Source organism: Mercurialis annua, linkage group LG1-X, assembly GCF_937616625.2.
Source record: "Mercurialis annua linkage group LG1-X, ddMerAnnu1.2, whole genome shotgun sequence".
NCBI lineage: Eukaryota > Viridiplantae > Streptophyta > Magnoliopsida > Malpighiales > Euphorbiaceae > Mercurialis > Mercurialis annua.
The window spans coordinates 17,140,618-17,152,671 of record NC_065570.1 but is presented as its reverse complement, the minus strand read 5'-3'; positions in this window follow the sequence as shown (position 1 = coordinate 17,152,671).

Genomic DNA, 12,054 nt, shown 5'->3' with positions numbered 1-12,054 from the left:
TCTTAGGGACATCGTGTTCCAGTGACAACTTGATCCAACGGTTCAATAAAGAGTTGTCACGATCTTATTAAACCTGACGACTTTCTAATATTACGCCATATTCACATTATCCTTTCATAAGGGTAACCTTCTATCTTCAAGGTGTAAACTGTGAGTCTATTTCTATGCTCGACTATCCTCTTTCTTACTTCTATGGTGTGGTAGCATGATGCTCTAATCACTTCGTTTAAAGATAGGAACATCCCACTTCATCGTTCAATTAGTTACATTTTGCTACTCACATATATCTTACCATTCACTTCTCATATATAAACTTCATTCTTCTTATATACTTCTTCCCTTATATCGTAGTTTAATATCTTTGACGTCCTGTCAAAGAAATACTTACCTCTTAGCTTACCACTAATCTGGTACGCGTTACTTTCCAATACATCTGTGATCTTTAGCTATATTCTAGCTTGTTAACTCATAACTAAGTTCATATCCTAAAAGCATAACTCCTATGTTCTCGCAATTATACGTATTCATTCGCTTCATAGCCTTGATCACAGCTTTCTCGCGAGCATTTCACTTCCGTCACAGAGTTCTGGTCTAGGTATACTTACTTAAAAACAAAACTCCTTGAAAACTCTTTCAAATAAAGCGTCTCGTTTCAAAATTTAAATCAAAGTTACATTAAATCTTAGCAAAATTGTGCACTAGGGTGATGACGTCTCTCATCCCCAAAGAGTTGCCACAGTGCACCTTTTTGTCTGAGCATAATGCATATGATGCATGTACTATTAATGCATGTATTCATTTATTGTTCTTTTCATTAGCAACGTATGTAGTGATGCATTTCTATCAATGTCGTGGCATTTATCAATGACTATCACGGGTCTAGGCACAATTATGCTTTCAAAATCGTTTAAACAAAACAACTTTAGAAAGTTAGAAAGTTTAAGTTTTGTAAGCTCTCTAAACCTTAAAACTCTGTATCTGGAAAGTTCTTCAACTTCTGTAACTTTATACTTCTTCGCTATTCCCTTCTGGCGTTTCAATCGATCATTTCGATAGTATTTTGCCTAAACAACTCAAAAGATGAACTGCCTCATCGTAGAATTTCATCTCCTCGAGGTTCCATCTAAACATGCATATCACGTATGCATACCTTATCGAAAACAAAATATACGCGTGTATCTCATATACGTATGTCACAACAAACAAACAGGCACTTCACATACCAATAAATCATACTTATCACAAAACGACAATGCAAACCACTTGGATCAGACAGAACTCAACTCTATTGCTGCAGTAGTTCCTAGGTCACTTAACCGACACAACACATATTAGCAGAGGTAACTGGACCAACTGCTCTGATACCACAATTGTCACGACCTAAGTTATTAAGCCGCGACCGGCGCTAGGGAACGGGAGTGGTAGCTCCGGAACCCGTAGCAAGCCTAAAATCAATATAAATTTTCTGCGATTAAAACGTTTTATTATATATAATACATTATCAGAAATTTTCTTTAAATAATATAATTCAATTATAAAAATATCGTATTCCTTTTCTGAAAACATTCGCGAAACAATTCCTAGAAACCAGGGTCTTACCGAGCGATATCTCATATCCAGCACCGCCCTGTTTCTGATCACAAACATCACCAATTCCATTCACGGTAATTGGTATCAAATTCAAACGGCTAAACGGCATCTTTCTAAACAATTCATTTATAAAATTATATCAGAGTTTACTTTTCAAATGCCGTTTGAAATTGAATCATAAACCTTATACGATTCGTTTAATTCGTTAAAACGAAATAACCCTTATTTATCAATTCTCATAATAAAAACGTCAAGCTTACCTCGATTTGAAGCTTAGCGATGATAGAGAATCGAATTCTGAACGAATCGATATAAAGAACTCGCGATTTGGACGAGAAACGGCGAAACGGCGACGGATCGTAATCGATCGTCGAAAGCTTCTGTTACCTTCCCAATTCCTCTGCGCATCATTTCATTCCCTTTCTCTTAAGGAAGGTTATTATATATCTTGGCTAATTGTCCATTTTGGTCCTTCATTTCTTTAACTTTCTAATTTAACCAAATGGTTAAATTATTCTTTTAACTCGATTACTTTCGTATTATTTATATTCATATAAATAATACTAACTCAAAATTATTATTTTCCGTCAATAATCTTTCCTTCTTGTTGTTAAGGAATTATGCTAAGGTTGTTAAGGAGTAAGGAGTGATGCTACGACCTTGAGGTAGAATTTCCCATTCCTAATGCTGTCTTTCGGCCAGCCCTCGGGAATTCTGTTAGATTAGTAAGCTAGGCCTATAGAGTTGCATTGGTAAAGTAAACCCCCTGGAATTAGCCTATCATTACTTCAATTGGCATTGTATCACGAGTGTAGGATTCCATTCATCTTACAGGTTTAGCATTCCATATAGCTTTAGCCCCCGTATGTTTACTGGTCGAGTGAGGAAGTTTAACTCTTTTCATTGCAACAAAGAAGTTCGATACTGATAAAAAAGAATAGATCTTAGAGAGCTCCCTAGTGGTTAGCTTCCCAGTCATAAGGTAAATTTCCAGAGCCATACTCTCGCGATAGTTTAACTCTTTTCATTGAATCCTTTTGGCGGAGCTGGAATTCAAATTCGTCCCAAATTTAGTTGAATCTGATAATATTGTTTACAAGTGGGTAGAAGAAGAAAATTAAAATATATAGCAGATTCTGACCAATTTGGACAGAGAAATAGAGCAACTTAACCGAGAGCTCCTCGAGCTAGATCAGTCAATATGTTTTATGACAGGGAGCAAGATTGTAAAGATTCTCGACAAATGAAGGTTATATAAATAAGAAAATATGGTTTTTTCAGATCTTCCAGAGATTTCTCCAATCCAACCCAACATTTTTGATCTCAACTCAGACGTTCAACTTGTTACTTAATATGTTATTCCTGAACTTGGAAGTATATGGGGGAATACTTGTAACTGTGACAAATGAGCAAAGACAAGACCCGAACGCCCCTATAAGAACAGTCCGTACTAGCTTAATCTTTTCATTAGATAGAGAAAGTGCATACAAAAACTTCCACTACTCTAAGAAGTCCTAAAAAAAGGAAAGAGGATAGAATAACAACAAGGTCTTAGGGGGATTAAGAATCCAATCCCCCCCCAATGTTACACCCTAACTCAAAAAGCAGAACTCAATGGTTGTCCTAACTATCCTAAACTTTTTACTACAACAAAATCAACAGAACTCTTAAATCGGAGAAGGAGTTGTAACAGCAGTAAGGGCAAAAGCCTCCTTAACTAGAACCCAAAAGGAAAGGCATATGAGTTGGCACAGCGACCAATCGCAGGGAGGGCAATGGAACTCTTTCTTTGTTAGCTGACAACGAAGCAAGGAAGATTTCCGCTTCATCTGCTACTGAAAATATGCGCTGCAAAGATTATATATTTTCAGGGGAAAGAGGTTCAGGCTCCTACAAGGAGATTGAATGTGAAAGGGAAGCACTATAAGGCAGCTGAAGGAGAAAGTAAAAATAGAACTCAAATAGTAAAGGAAAGAGAGTACATAAGTAGCTCAACAGATAGTAAGTAGGAATAAGAAGTAGAAACTTCAGTAAAATATAACAATACATAGTAGATCAAAGAAAGGAAAGTACGTCGTGAGCTGTAGGCAGGAAAGAGAAAATAGAGCGATTGGTAAACGGACCCTAAAAGGAATTCTTGAGTTTCCATTTGATCTTTGCGAGCACGAGTGAGTTATACACTACCTTCCCACCCCGGTTAAAGAGAATTGGGTAACGGGCGAAGCGTAGGCGGGAACTTGAAGTTTCTCAGTCCTTACTCAACTATTAGTATAGTAAGACTTCGCTTTCCTCCCCTTTACTTCCCCATCTCTCATTCCTTTTCTTATTTTTCTTCGAGTCCCCTCACTCCATTGCCTAATTACTTGACTGAGACTTAGTTTAACTCCTCCCTTTCTTCTCACTTGACTGGTGAGCTACTTACTATCATTGATACATGAAAGAGAAGTAAGGCTGAGAGGAATTAGGCAACTCCCTTGCTTACTTGAGTTTTGAAAGTACCGATTTCCTAATCTCAGAAAAGTCTCTCTGCTGTAGATAAACTACTTATACCAGGTATAGTACTGGGACAGGGAACTAGGTGTCATTAGACTGCCCCACTTCCTAAACCCGCGGTTAAGGGAGAATGAAGAAAAAGGGCACTCTCCGGGCATCGAGTAGACTCAAATGCCACATCCAAGGAAAGAAATAGGGACTTCAATTGGATAGGCTTTTTACACAGGAACTCTAAAAGAGAGTAAGAGATACATTATATGCCTTACTGTAAGGCACTAGATACCTTTCCCTTTAGGATTTTAACAGAAGAGTCCTTTTCCAATGAATGGCATGGTTTCCCTTTCAAACAGCAACCAACTACTGCTCCAACAGAACAGGCACGCTTGGAAAAGCATAAGAATAACCCAATAGAGCTTAGAGCGTTCTCCTTTGTTATTACTGGTATTATTTGCATACCTGATAAGATAAGACTCCAGGAAGGTTAGTTCGTTTGGAACAATGGGAGTTCCTTTCGCTTCCCTCAAGTGATTTTCTTCCTTTCCGAAAAACATCTCTTACACTACTAGTAAGAGAGGGAAGAATGCATATATAAGAGATTCCCCAAGCTTCAAGCTTGCCCTTGTCTTCATAAAGTCGCTAGGTAGCTTGCTTTCTTAAGAGTTACAGTTACGTTACGGATGCTGGCTTTCCTAGCTAGCTTGACAATTGCTTTGAAATTGGCCTGGAGCTAAAACTACTTTACATATGCTATCTTTTTAGTTGAATTCTTAAGCGGACTTGCGCACAGGAAAAACATTCTTTGACTTAGCAATACTTGTAGTATTCGTACTAAAACTCAATTTAGCTCGAACTAATCATTATTTATAGCTTTATCTTTTTGAACAGGTTATTGTTATAGTCCTATAATGCCCTATACAAAATCTATCATAGAAAAAAGAGGATTATAAAAGTTTTATAAGTATGTAATCTTCATCTTCATCATAAGGGTAACTAGGGTAGATAGACTAATCATATTAACCTCTAGTAAAGAAAGACCTATTCGAAAGAAAAGGATTTCCCGACTTGAGAGCCTCAAGCCTTAATGACCAAAGGAGACTGGCTAGAATGGATAGCCTTGGTTGACCGCCACTGACAAAGAAAAAGAATATCTGGTAGCCTTTATTCGAACGGGAGTCCAGGAAAGATTATCCAAGCCGGAGCCTTATGCAATACAGCTGTTTCCGGCCGACGGTGTCCACCTTTTAAGAACAAGATATTGAGGTGTATTTTCCATGGTACTCCGGTCCAGGCCTTACTATAACCAACCTCACAGATCCCAATCAATCTTTTACACCGATGTTTCGTACTCCGTCGACCAGGTCATCATAAGAAAATACTGAAAAATATTTCCGAAGTGAGAGAAGATTGGAAGGCGCGCTACAAATAACATAATAGCCAGCGCTAGCTAGCTAGGCTAGCGGGCAATGGCTTTCTCTAAGAGGGGCTACCTTCTTCAAGCTCCGCCCAACCTATTCAAGGTGCTACTCGCTTTCTCTCAGCCACAAGTGGCTTATGTAGGGGTTGGCATTTCTACGTTCTCCTCTTTGCCGACCCTTACTTAAGAAGAAAAAAGTAACCTTTGGATGTTGTCGTGACTCTTTGGTTACGAAGATTACGGGGGTGTTGCTTTATGGATGAATTCAGTCAGCGAAAGTCCCTCAAACTCAATCAATATCAACAACATGTCGTGACCGGTTAGGCTTGGTCGATTTTTTTAGAAAAGAAAGTAGGTTTCGGGGGTTCATTGATTATTACACCTCTAGTGCTGGTAAGGTCGGGACCGTGGTGTGGTCGTCCGTCTCAAGTTTTCTGGCCGATAAGATCTCTGACATTGACCAGATTGCAGGCTTTGTTTGGCTATTCCTTTCTATTGAAAAGGAGTCAGCTGTCCGTGCGAGTAACCTTCTTCTAGGCTCTGCTAGACGACACGACATTTTAGTTCAATAAGAATTAGGCCAGCCGTACTTGGTATGGTTCCCAAGGATCCAATATGATACCACTTAGGTCTACGTTGCCACGATATTGATCTATGGAAGCGGGCGGGTAGAAGTTCGGCCCGGTTTTTTTGGTGTCGTAGGGAAGGGATTGACCTTTCTAACGCATATTCAGTCGTACTAGCATGGCCCCACTGATTTGTTTTTTATCGGAGCATCAAGCAGCGCAACCCGGTTCCACTTGACTAAACCTCGTGCTCGTCCAAGGAGGGAGTACGCTTTACCTAACTCCCTTTTTTATAACAAGGCAAAAACCCCCCCACCGAACATTCGAAACAAATCCAAACGTTTCACCTTTTTCACAATTTAATCCAAACGTTTTACCTTTTTAGAAATTTGAGCCAAACCTTTGCAAACGTCATGAAACAAATCCAAATGTTTCACTAGAGCCTTCAAGACAAGCCTTAGAGCATCAGAATAAGCCTCAGAGCCTTTGAGACAAGCACTAGAGGATCAGAACAAGCCTTAGAGCCTTCAAACAAAGCCCTAAAAGATAAGAATAATCCCTAGAGCCTTAAAAACAAACCTTAGAGGATCAGAATAAGCCTCAAAGCTTTCGAGGTAAACCCTAGAAGACAGGAATAAACCCAGAGGATCATAAATTTACCTATAAGAAGAGATTCAAAAAACCAACAGAGTCAGGCTCCACAGATGGCATAAAGACGCTGAAATACGGTAGAGGCACACCGAAATGTCGTATAAAAATATCACGGATGGCATAAAGACAACAAAATACGGTAGCGAGACACCGAAATATGGTATAAAAACACCAAGGATTGCATAAAGATGTCGAAATACGGTAGAGAGACACTGAAACATGGTATAAAAGCACCATAAATGGCAAAAAGACGATAAAGCCTTGTAGAAAGATACCAGCATATGGTAGAAAGACACTGTAGATCGGTAGAAAAACACCGAAAATGGTAGAAAGACACCAAAACCTGGTAGAGAGACACCATCATCCGTTAATTATGGAATAATTAACGGAACCCAGGCACCTATTCAATAGGGTGGCCATTGGGATGGCCAAGGGGATAATGTCCCTTCTACAAACCTAAGAAGGTCTGGACATGATAATTACCGGGGTCCGAGCCATCGGATCACTCTCAAGACGGCTGAGAGTTTATAGCTCTATTCCACAGGGCACGCACTCAGGCAGCCCAGGCTCAATGGCAGTTGAGAAGACTACTCCCGGCCAGATGTGGAGTAGACTAGAACCAGGGGGCATGAAGTCAGAGTCATGCACCACGACGGCTAATGCTCAGGCTAGGGCATTACCATACCACCGAGCGAGCGAGTACCTTCGATGGTGGGCAGTATCGTTGTCGCTTGTCTAACATCATGTCTCTTCTTTAACAAAAATTGACCTACTTCGTCAATTCTCATTAAAGAGGGGGAAAACTATAGATACCTATTTTTCGGACAGGCAAAAAGTTATAAGGGACTGAAGCGTCCAATGTTGATTTACAGAGAAATTTGTCAAGGTTACGAGCTATTGATTTGCTTGCTGGAATCTAAGCAGGCGTAATCTGTGCACAGCTGCAAACTTTGAGGATTAAAACACAATTAGGCGTAAATAGCCCATAAAAATCTAAAGAGATTGTAATCTACGTCCAAATATTGGACTAATTGTAATGTCTTAGAGTTTATGGGCCAATTCGCAAGTTTTACGAACTGGAACTGACCATAATAAAACTGATAGGACTTTAGTAGCCTTTTTTGACACTTTTAGGCATCAAAATGACTTTTAGCACCTTTTTAATTAGCTAGCAAGTCAAAATCCAAAAATTAAAAGGATCATTTAAACACTTCTTCAACCTCTAACCAAACTCTAACTGGACAAATCTGTAAATGGACTTAACCTAACCCTGGACTAGACCCGTTCATGGGCCTGGGTACCCGCCTGGCCCGTCCAGGCCCATCCTCTTCGGGCCGGGCTTGGACATCTTTTTTTAGTATAAGCCCGGCCTGAGCCCGAGCCCTAGCCCGGTGAAAAGCCCGAATTATTATGGGCAGGTTTGGGATTTTATATAAATACCCGAGCCTGACCCGGCCCGAAGTATAAATATAGATGTATAATTACTAAAGAAATAAATTTTAACTTTGAGGAAATGTGACATAAGGAGTCGAACATGTGACCTTCTGGTCAAATTCATGTGCATTATGCCACTAAACTAGTTAGAATTTCTGATTATAAACTTATTATTGCTATTAATAACACTAAATGAAAAACATAAACCCTAATTCGAGATGCAATTTGAAAGAAACCCAATTTATCTTGTTTTCATATTTCTTATCTTTGTTGCGGCTGCTCTGTTATGCCAAAAAAATACCTAACTCTATCCTACTCTTCCCAAATTTCTAACTTCGAAGTTCAAATCAAACATATCATTATTTAGGTTTCTTTTGGACTACAAACATAACAATTATTTCATTTTATTTATTTATAATTATTAGGTTTTTATATTTAAATTTATTTTTGATATTTATTTTCTTTTAGATTAGAAATCTAAACATGTTATTGCTATAAATTTATTTTTGGATTGTACTAATTTTAAATTATACGAACGAATTGTTGTGGCCTGTAATTATTATTGTTTTGACAAATTATAGCTACGCTGCCAGAGGAATTTCAAGACGATAGAAGAGTTCTCTCCGCCGCGTAAGATCCACTGGTTTTCTGCTGGGAGGAAACTAGAGGAGTTGGTAGAGGTGGTCGATCTAATCCAAGAGTTTTTGGTTTGTCTCCTTAAGTTGAAGTCCTTCGCTTGCGTCCTATTTGAGACTAAGGAAGCTTATTTGAACTTGCCTTTTCTTATAACGGTCCCACAATTCCACTAATGAGTTTCTATACCAAGCGGGGGAGCTTCCATTGAAAACGGGAAAAGAGGAGGAATGAATGCTTGGAAAGCAAGACCACCAGTCTGCTATTTGATGTCAAGGTAGTAAAGCCCATCTTTCTCATGACCTCCACCAATCGTCTTCCTTGTGTTGAGGTCCTTAAAGAAACAAGAGGATGGGTAGAATCTTACTGAAGAGTTGAGTGCTTTAGTGAGTTTACTAACAGACAAGAGATTCAAAAAAGGATCTATTTTAATATAAAGCACTGAAATAGACTTAGGGATGGAGTTGGATTTACAGAAAAACTACCAATTATATCACAAGATCTACCATTAGCAAGAAGAACAGATAATTTAGAAGAGAAGTGTCAAGAGAAGAGAACAAAGACTTCTTACCAGTCATATGGGCTGATGCTGCCGAGTCGATGACCCAAGGGGAAGGATTAGTGGAAACTAAACAGGCAAGATTACTTGTTTGAGCAAATGTAGCTACATCATTAGGTGCTTGTTGATGTTACTTTTGTATTGAATCATTATACTTATCCATTGAAAGACTGATAAAGTCAGCAGCAAGGGCATCAGTACTAAGAAATTCTTCTTCCTGTTGGAACGCCCTCCGAAAAGTACATATGCGGATTTGTATTATTAGAGACCACCCATGGCTTATCAATAATATCGTTGCATCGTCTGACTATCTCATCCAAAAAAGGTGCACCTACCTCTCCCACGACATTGAGAGGAATTTTTACGACTCACAGAACTAACTAGAGCTGAGTTCTCATTTCACTTAGACAATGTATATCCTTTTTGGACTTTCTACCTTTACTTTGAAAAAAGGATTTAATCTCATTTCTCTCTTTGGGTAAAAGAGCGATGTTAGCAGTATCAGTCTTTCAAAGAAAGTTAGTTAGCCTAGGGCACGCCAACCGACTTAATTGCATCAATGTCCATCGTTCTCTGTTGTCCGATCTTTTTTGTTCCTTGCTGCTCACGTCTCTCCTTTCCCCAAAAGGAAGAATCTAGCTTATCCTATTATCTATATGAAACTTTATGGAAATAAATCATAACATTATGGTTACACCACACCATAAAAGAAAGTGGAATAATCTCGTTGCTAATCCAAGAACGAGCCCACCTTGATTGACAAATGACGGAAGAGCCCTAGTAGAAGCAGGTTGATGCACTGAAAAGAAAGTGGTAGCTCGGATCTCCCCAACGTTTGTTTTTCAATCACCGTGAAGGAAATAAGCCACTGAAGAGCCCCCTTTGGTTTTTGGGAACCATGGGACGCAGAAAACGATATGACCGATGCTTTTACTGAATTGACTAAGGAGCGCTATTCCTAGAAGCTATTCGCCTAAAGGGCCCTCTTCCTAGGGTGTGCTATTTTATTTCGATAGGTATCACATACACCCTCATCAATACAGCTGCCTTTTTCGGCTTCTGATAAGATCAAGAGAATGAATTAGTGGAGAAAGAAGATGATTGAGTACGCATATCCAGGAACTGACCCAAATCAACTGATCCTTCTTCCTATTTGTTCCTTCGACATGATGTTCCCCAAAGCATTGTAATAGCACAGTACGCGAACCACCTACAGGGAAATATTTATACCGCTATCAAGCCTTGCCAGGAAATGAGGCTGATGCTACTACCGATATAGAGAAAGACAAGGACTTTATTGGTATCGATGTGAAATCCATTCTATTGCTCTGATGCGCATGTCGTCCTTTTACTCTACTTTAGTATGCGCTAGGGATTCAAGTGGAGCTCCAGCTTGTTGTGCACAGTCCCCAAAGCATTGTAAAAAGGATAAGAGGAACTCACGTAGTGAGAAGTCTTACCTTGGGAGTTTATACATCTATTGGAAATCCCTCTTAAAAAGGGGTGGTATCCGGTCACCAAAAAATTCTATTGATTCCATTTAGCAAAAGGTAAGTTATCCTTCTATCACGAGTTTGATACCCCAAGGGATCATCCAAGTCAATTTGCGTGAGTTTTGTTAATCATACATGAGCCATAGAAGCAATCTGCCTTCCTAATATATGGCTTTGTGAATAACAAGTTCCAAAAGCTCCAGTTACAATTCGCTGACCGAGTAGCTCCAACTTCAAGAGGGGAATTTGCTCCAAAGTGGGATTTTTCCCCCTTCCTCTCCTTCCAGTCGATACTTTTTGTTCCTCTAACTTCGTTCGAGCTCCATTCCATCGACCCTTTCAGTCGAGCGCATTTTATAGCCTAAGCATATTCTAACCTATCCTTGACTTTCTTTGCTCGCTTCATCCCTTGGATCCATGTCGTTCCCCAGAGATGTGTTCCCGCTCGAGGTTCCTATTTCTGACTCATAGATGGGGACCTATGTAGCAAGCTACTTCGGTTCCGGGGAAATATGTTGGTTTAACAGAATAAATTCTAGGGAAACCCTTTCCGGTAGCTTCATCGACTACCAAAAGGCTATGAATAGGTCAGTATATCGTTCACTTAGGACATGACTCAGGGGTAGAGCTACGAAAACCTATCTTGCTTCTACGAGTGCCTGCTCAATAGCTGATTTTTCCGCAAATTTGCTGGATTTCTCGGTAATCCACATCAAGTGGAAGAAGGATCAATCTCATGTTAGGGTGAGACTCCGGAACATTCTTACTTAGGCGTACCTGCCGACCATCTCTTGTCTAGTAGCCATGATGACTGGAGAAACGGATATAAAAAACCAATCATAAACCTACTAAAAACCATCATATAAGACGACAGTCAGTGATGGAAGTAAGTTAGGTAGCGGGCCTTTCCTTACAAGATAGGAGGCCAATATTGCTTCGGTTGCTTCGGGCTTACGAATTCCTTTGTTAGCCTGAATCGGCCATTGTGTTTCTGGATTCCCCCCACCCAGGTGGGAAATAACTTACTTAGACTATAGCGACCCTTAGAAGACAGACCCACTTCTCCTTAAAATTCTTAAAGAGCAAGCCAACTATATGAAGAATTCCTTGCCTTGTTACAACAATACGCTTAATATATCCGATTAATGCTGAATAGGGCCGAAGACAAAACCAAACATTTGCGCCCTATGATTGCTACTGTGTGGCTACCGAGGGGAGCAA